This window comes from Felis catus, chromosome B3 (genome assembly GCF_018350175.1).
Source record: "Felis catus isolate Fca126 chromosome B3, F.catus_Fca126_mat1.0, whole genome shotgun sequence".
Lineage (NCBI taxonomy): Eukaryota > Metazoa > Chordata > Mammalia > Carnivora > Felidae > Felis > Felis catus.
This window is the reverse complement of record NC_058373.1, coordinates 52,375,108-52,382,718: the sequence shown is the minus strand read 5'-3', so window position 1 is coordinate 52,382,718 and position 7,611 is coordinate 52,375,108. Positions and strand designations below refer to the sequence as shown.

Here is a 7,611-nt window from a genome sequence, read left to right as displayed (position 1 = left end):
GCTAGAATTTGAGTCAGAATATCTGTGCTTCATTTCTTTCTTTTTTTTTTCTTTTATAATTTATTGTCAAGTCAGCTAACATACAGTGTATACAGTGTGCTCTTGGCTTCAGGAGTAGATTCCTGTGATTCATCATTTACATACAACACCCAGTGCTCATCCCAACAAGTGCCCTCCTTAATGCCCATCACCTATTTCCCCCCCCCTTCCCCCACCCCATCAACCCTGTTTGTTCTCTGATTCTAAGAGCCTCTTATGATTTGCCTTCCTCTATGTTTGTAACTATTTTTTTCTCTTTCCCTTCCCCCATGGTCTTATGTTAAGTTTCTTAAATTCCACAAGAGTGAAAACATACAATATCTGTCTTTCTCTGACATATTTCACTTAGCATAATACCCTCCAGTTCCATCCATGTTGTTGCAAATGGCAAGATTTCATTCTTTTTCACTGCTGGGTAGTATTCCATTGTATATATGCATACTATATCTTCTTTATCCATTCATCACTTGATGGACAGCTGGGCTCTTTCCATAATTTGGCTATTATTGATATCTGTGCTTTATTTCTGGCTCTCCAATTGTTGGTTGTGTGCTCTTGTGAAAATTACTTAACTCTTCTGAGTCTTAGTTTTCTCATCTGTAGAAATGGAGTATACTCATATATTCTTTGTAGAGTTATCTTGAGAATTGGATGAAATATTAGTGCTGCTACAGTGCTTGGTGTGGATTAAGTACATAAGAAATGTATTAGTTGAATCTGAATTCTGTAGGAAGTTGCTCTCAGAAAGCTGTTATCTTCAAAAATATTTGAGAAGTCGATAAACACTAAGATGCTATAGAGAATACGATGCAATGGCCACAAGGTGTAATGTTGATGGTCCTCTAAGAATATTCGCAATTTAGGAGGTTGTTTTTTTTTTTTTCTTAAAAACTCCAAATCATCAGTGATCTTCATTTCAGGGATTAATGTGTACTATTGTACAAAATTCCAGGGTGTTTACCTAGGGTGTTTCCTGCTCTCAAGGGCAGAAGTAAATGACAGGAAAGGTTTAACCATTAGTTGGTTTCCACAATAGGTTTGGCTGGAATGTACCTCAAGCAGGCACTTCATCCTCTTCCTGGATACTTTTTTTTTTTTTTTTACGTTTATTTTTGTTTTGAGAGAGAGAGAGAGCAAGCAAGCAGGGAGGAGTAGAGAGAGGGAGACAGAATCCCAAGCAGGCTCCACACTATCAGTGCAGAGCCTGATGCGGGCTCAAACTCACAAACCATGAGATCATGACCTGAGCAGAAACCAAGTCAGACGCTTAACCGACTGAGCAGGTACCCCTGGCTGCATTCTCGAAAGAAGGCGTATCAAAACTAAGCATTACTCCTGGGAATGGTTTAGTCATGAAGAGCAGGCCAGAAAAACTACCAATGAGTGACTAAGGGAATGAATGGAAGGCCATTGCCGTTCTCTCTCCACAGAGCCCTGCATAAAAGACAGTCATTTCCTAACACACAGAACTGTCTTCTGAGGTATTGCTACTCTCTTCGTCTTCCCCTCCAGGCTACCCATCCGCCCCAGCACCCTCCTTTGAACAGCACTTGCTTTTTTCTCCCACTTCTATTAGCTGAGCTTCACCATCTGGTGTAGAGCTTGAGGCTGATATGGGAAGGTAGGTTGGAGCCAAAACTGCTTGGGAATATTGGGGCTATAGCTGCGACATCATCCCTGGTTGTATGCTTAAGGAAATTACTAGGGTCACAACGCCCTTGAGATGACATGTGCTTGGTTTATGCCCCTCTCTTCCTTCGCCTTTGTTTACTTTTCTATCAGTTTTTCATGATGAGTTTATTGGGCTCCATGTCGCGTGCTGGCATTAGCAAGCAAGGGCAAAATATAAGCCCTGCCTCATGTGCCTCTTTAGTCAAAGCAAAGTGGAACTCTATACCAAGGAGACTCTAGTTGCTGTTTATAGCTCCCAGAGGGTCAAGGGGAGATATTTCCACTAGTGAAGATTGTTGTCCCCGGCTGGACGAAGACTTGCTATCCGCAGCCACTTCCAACGTCTTGCAGATTGTAAAAACCAGGATCAGCGCTGAGCGTCGCTCTCCTCGCTCGAACTACAGCTCCCAGGATGCCCCGCGACCGGGGAGTGCGCACGCGCGCCCGTAGCGGAGGGGGAAACTGGCCGCACGGACAGAGCCGTCGGATTGGGGCAGCAGCCGGCGAGTGGATCCGGCAACTCCCAAGAATCAGACGCAGGCGGACCGGCGGGTGCCGGGTGCTGGAAAACGAAGGCCAGGCTTTCCCCGCGGGTCTGTGAAGGTCAGCAGCTACAGCGGGTGCCAGTCAGGTACGCTCGGCCCGGTGCTTTCCAGGAAGTCCGTCTGCAGGCGCAGACAGGGAGTCGCACCGGCCATGGTGGCTGAGGAGGGAGAGGTTTCTGTCTTCCAGACGCCAGCCCTGGCCTCCTTACCTCCTGGTCTCTCCGGGAGCGGGGAGGCGTTGGGTGCTGTTTTGGGGGGCGAACGGGCCCGGTCCGGGGCCGTGGGGCACGCTGGGCGTCGCCCGGAGGCGCGTTAACCCCCGGCTGCTGATGAATCACTCGGGGGCCCAGCCTTCTCGGGTTCGGGACCGGCCCCTTCCCCTCCCGCCGGAGCCCGCGCCTGTCGAAGCTGTGCGAGCTCGCCGTGCCTACTCGCCCCTTCCACTCCACCCAGGCGTAGCTGGGGGGACGATCCTCGTAAAAGGGTGTTCTCACCCAGACTCCTGCAAAGGCTTCTGCTAGTTGAAAGTTAGAAAGAAAGAAAAGAAAAAAACCTTAGGTTACACCCTTGGGGGGGGGGGGCACTAAAATCTGGCTGGTCTTGCATTCATCCGTTTTGATCTATCTCCTTTGCCTTAAAATAAATTCCTGGCTCCTGCGCAGCACAGCTGGATCCGGCTGTGAAGTTTGTGTGTTGATGTGTTTTGAGGACGTGACTGGGTCGTTGTATTTTTGCTTATGAGGTTGGTGTCTTTCCTCTGCAAGCCTTCAATCTAATTACAAACAAATGGGAAACAGCCACTTTTTTTTTTTTTTTTAATGTTTTAGTTAAGAATTTCATTTCCAACTTGCCGTTGGCTTCTCTTAAAACCAAAAGTCGTCTGGTAATGAACACTGCAGTAAAATTTATCCCAGGAGGTCATACTTGAACAGGAAATAAGCCTGTGGAGATTTAAGTTAGTTATGTGCAGTCTCCCTTGGGTTGTAAAATTTTCACGCAGCTCATGTTTCTTTCTCTGAGAATCCTTCAGATTAATTTTTTGGCAGATTAGGTTGATTAATTAATTGGCCTGTCAAAAAAATATATCGGGTTTCGAAAAATAGTTTTGTCTAGCCTCCTTTACTTTTGCTAGTCTCTTCCTCCTAGTCTTTGGCACATTTTACCCTACCACTTCTTTCAGAGTCCACAGTGCTTTTATTATAATATTTAAAATCCCCTTTCCAACTCATTTCTAGCGAAGAAACAAAAAGATAATTAAAATGTAAGATCCAGTATATTCTAAATCTTTTAGCCTGCTTGCTCTCCAACCACTCAGGATTCCTAATTTGCTCTTTATTTTACTTTTTTAAGTAATCTCTGCACCTCACTTGGGGCTCACACTCACTACCCGAAGGTCAAGAATTGCATGCTGTACCTACTGAGCCAGCCAGGTGTCTGGAGTTTGCTCAACTTTAAAATGAGGTTATCGGACCAGGTGACCCCAAGATTATTCTAGCCCTAAATGTCTCTGATTTTTAGAATTCATTTATTCTCTTCATTCAGGAAGTATTGGCCACATTTGTCATTCCAAGCCCTGTGGTAGGCCTGAAGGAACAAAAATGATTTCCTTAGGATGTTACTGTCCCAGTGCTCAATTTCTTTTTTCTTTTTTATTATTTTTATTTTAAATTTATTTATTTTTGAGAGAGAGAGTGTGACCTGGGGAGGGGCAAAGAGAGGGGGACAGAGGATTGGAAGCTGGCTCTGTGCTGACAGCAGAGAGCCTGATGCAGCTCTGAGTCACAAACCATAAGATCATGACCTGATCTGAAGTCTGATGCCTAACCTACTGAGCCATCCAGATGCCCTCTTTTTTTTTTTTTTTAAGATTTTTTTATGTAATCTCTACACCCAACATGGGCCCAAACTTACAACCCCAAGATAAAGAGTTGCACAATCTTCCAACTGATCCAGCCAGGCGCCCCTCAGTTTCTTTTAATCATATTTTTTGACTAATTTAAAAGTTTTGTGGTATACCCTCCAGGCCAAGTTATTTTGCAATTAAAAACTTCGCCTAAAATTAAATACATACATAAAGTTAAATACGTAAATACATACATAAAGTTAAATACGTGCAGGTCACATCCCATTACAATGATTGGTTTTCACTCTATTCAGAGACTTTTCAAGTCTCAGCTACTGGTCCATTTAAATAAAGCGTAGGTTCCCTACAACAGAAAGGACTTGAAGGGTGTAGGGTGGTGCTCTCAGACTTTAATATGCATAAATGACCCGGGATCTTGTAGGTTTAAAGAGGGTCCCTGCATGTCACATAAGGAATGCTGTAGTCTCTCACACTGTATATATTTATTTATTAATGTTTTATTCTTGAAAGAGAGGGCGTGAGTGGGGGAGGGGCAGAGAGAGAGAGAGAGAGAGAGAGAGAGAGAGAGAACAGAGGACTGAAAGCGGGCTCTGCGCCGACAGCAGCAAGCCCGATGTGGGGGCTTGAACTCACAAACTCTGAGATCGTGAACGGAGTCAGAGTTGGACACTCAACCGACTGAGCTACCCAGGTGCCCCTCTCACACTTTAAATATCAAGGATGGGACGTTTTATGACTGGTGCTGATTACTGTGATACTAGATACCTAGCAATGGCTTTTCTCAGTTCTCAAAATTTTTAAAAATAATCCTCTTCATTCTCACAAAAATAATTGCCTTCACAAGTTTTTTCTATTCTTTCTCCTTTTTTCCTCCTCTCTTTTTCTTTTCTCTTTGCTGTGTACTTTGAGCTTTTTTTCCCCTCTCATCCTCGTCCATCCTCAGCTGTTTTCATTCCCATTAATTCAATATTTCACTAATTCAACAAATACATGTTTTGCCCCATCCTGTACAGGGCGCTGTCATAGGCTTCTGGTGAATACAGACATATAAGACCTGGGTTTTGTCTGGGAGCTTACTCTCTCTGATACTGGGCACGTGTACTTGTTTATAGTTCAGAGCACTGTATGAGCCCTGTGTAGCGAACAAAAGCCTGCAGTGGGTGTTAAGGAGAGATCTTTTACAGTTGTGGGGGTGGGGAACAAATGAAATCACCTTTTTTTCAACTCACTTCCCATCACTGTCCCTAGGCTATAGTCTCTGTACTATTTGGTTGTGTGACAAATGTACATAGAATACAGTAAGATTTTGTAAATTTATTTATTTGGATTCTGGGGTGAGCTGGCTATATGAAAATCATTTAGAGCAATAGCAGGGGAGTGGGAGGCAATAAGGGATAAAAATACACCTGGAAAGAGACCAAAAGAGGGAGGGGAAAAGATGAAGAAAAAGAGACCAAGGAGGACCTAGTAAAACAATAGGAGAAAATGGTTCTGTGGCTTTTCAAGTGTCAGTCCGATGTGCTAATGTAATAGCTCTTGTTATTTAGGCTCTGTTATCTTTTAAAGATCAAATTAGCTGGGAAACTATTCATCAAGCTTTTCAATTGCTCTTAAATTTAAATATGTGTGGACTCTGTCTTGATTAAAATAGTTGAGGGCAATAATTGAGGCTGTCATAGTGGCTAAAGCACTGTTCTGTCAGTGACTTTCCTTGAAGACATTTGATTTACATGTCTCACTTATACTCATTTAAAAAAAATTTTAGGGGTGTCTGGGTGGCTGAGTTGGTTGAGCATCTGAGTCATGATCTCATGGTTCATGGGTTCAAGCCCCGCATCAGGCTGTGTGCTGACATCTCAGAGCCTGGAGCTGCTTCAGATTCTGTGTCTGCCTCTCTCTCTCTGCCCCTCCCCTGTTCATGCTTTGTCTCTCTCTCAAAAATAAATAAAAATATTAAAATTAAAAAAAATATATATATATAAAAGTATTTTATTCTTTTAAGTAATCTCTATACCCAACATGGGTCCTGAACCCACAACCCCTGAGATCAAGAGTCGCAGGCTCCACTGCCAGCCAGCTGCCCCATTTATTCTCATTTTTATCTCAGATTCACACAACTATAAGATCTTATTGAGAGGAAAATGCTATAGAAAACAGAAAAGTCTGCTTGACCTCTAACAGTCCATTAGGTACATATTGAAATTGTGAAGAACCAAACTAGATTTGTTATTTATGAAAAATGAAACATGAACACGTATACTGTATGTATCTGCCTGTGTGTGTGTGTGTAATCCGTTGTTATTGGCAGTAATAGAGATGTGAATAATCCAGAGTGGCAAATAATTGAAAATGTATGTGTCTATTCTGTCGTATTCTAGAATTTTATTTGAAACAAAATCATTAGCTTTTATCTTGAAGCAGAGTGCTACTTTGTTTTTTATTGAGGTATAATTAACATTCAGTAAAATGCTGAACATTCGTATGTTATGTGTCCAGTTCAAGGAGTTCTAAAGTTTTATACACTGTAACTTCAGCCAAAATAAGAGAAAACATTTTCATCACTATAGAAAGTTTCCTCATGATCCTTTCCAGTTTCCCTCACCTACCTCCTCCAGTGGAGGCAACCACTTTTGACTGTATTTCTGATGGCATAGATTTGTTTTGCTTAGTCTTGGACTTGACATAAATGGTCATACAGTATATGCTTTTTGTGTGTGTCTGGCTTCTTTAATGTAATATAATGTTTTTTTGTTTTTTTGAGAGGGGACTTGGGAGAGAGCGAATGAATAGGGGACAGGGGAGGGGGAGAGAGAGGGAGGGATACAGAGAATCTCAAGCAGGCTCCGCACTGGCTGCACAGAGCCAGAGCCAGACATGGGGCTCCATCTCATGAACCATAAGACCGTGACCTGAGCCAAGATCAAGCTCAACCAACTGAACCACCCAGGCGCCCCTGTAATATAATGTTTTTGAGATTCATCTTTGTTGTGTATATCGGTGCTTGGTTCTTTTTTACTGAAGACTAGTATTCCATTGTATGAATACACCCTAATTTCTTTATCTGTTCTGTTCTTGATGGATGGTTGGGTTTTTTTCCAGGATTGGGTTATTAGAAATAAAGTTGTTATGAATATTTCCTTTATAAGTCTCTTACGGATAGATGTTTCCATTTCTTTTGATAAACACCTAAGAGTAGAATTACTGAGTCATAGGGTAGCTAGCTGTATGTTGAACTTTATTAAAAAACCACCACACACTTGTCCAAGGTGGTTTGTATATGACTTCCAGTTTCTTCACATTTTTTATGTTGCCTAATTTTAATGCTGTCAGCCTTTTTTGTTTTACCACACTAGAAGCTGTAAAATGGCACCTCAGTATGGTTTTAATTTGTATTTTTTTTTTGATGATTAAAAATATTGAATGCTTTACTGTGTAGCAATCGGTTTTACTTCTCTTGTGAAGTATCAATTAAAGTTTTTGCCTATTTTTTTC

At 42.2% G+C, this 7,611-nt stretch overlaps 1 protein-coding gene across 2 annotated transcripts in view; it reads left to right on the top strand.

The window, feature by feature from the left end:
- The first annotated feature begins 2,150 nt into the window (after positions 1-2,150).
- Positions 2,151-7,611, top strand: part of TMOD3 (tropomodulin 3) — an 81,812-nt gene continuing 76,351 nt past the window's right edge. For both annotated transcript variants that reach the window (XM_045059302.1, XM_003987135.5), the window contains exon 1: positions 2,151-2,341. The gene's annotated coding sequence lies outside the window, so the exon portion shown is untranslated. The remainder of the gene's footprint in view (positions 2,342-7,611) is intronic.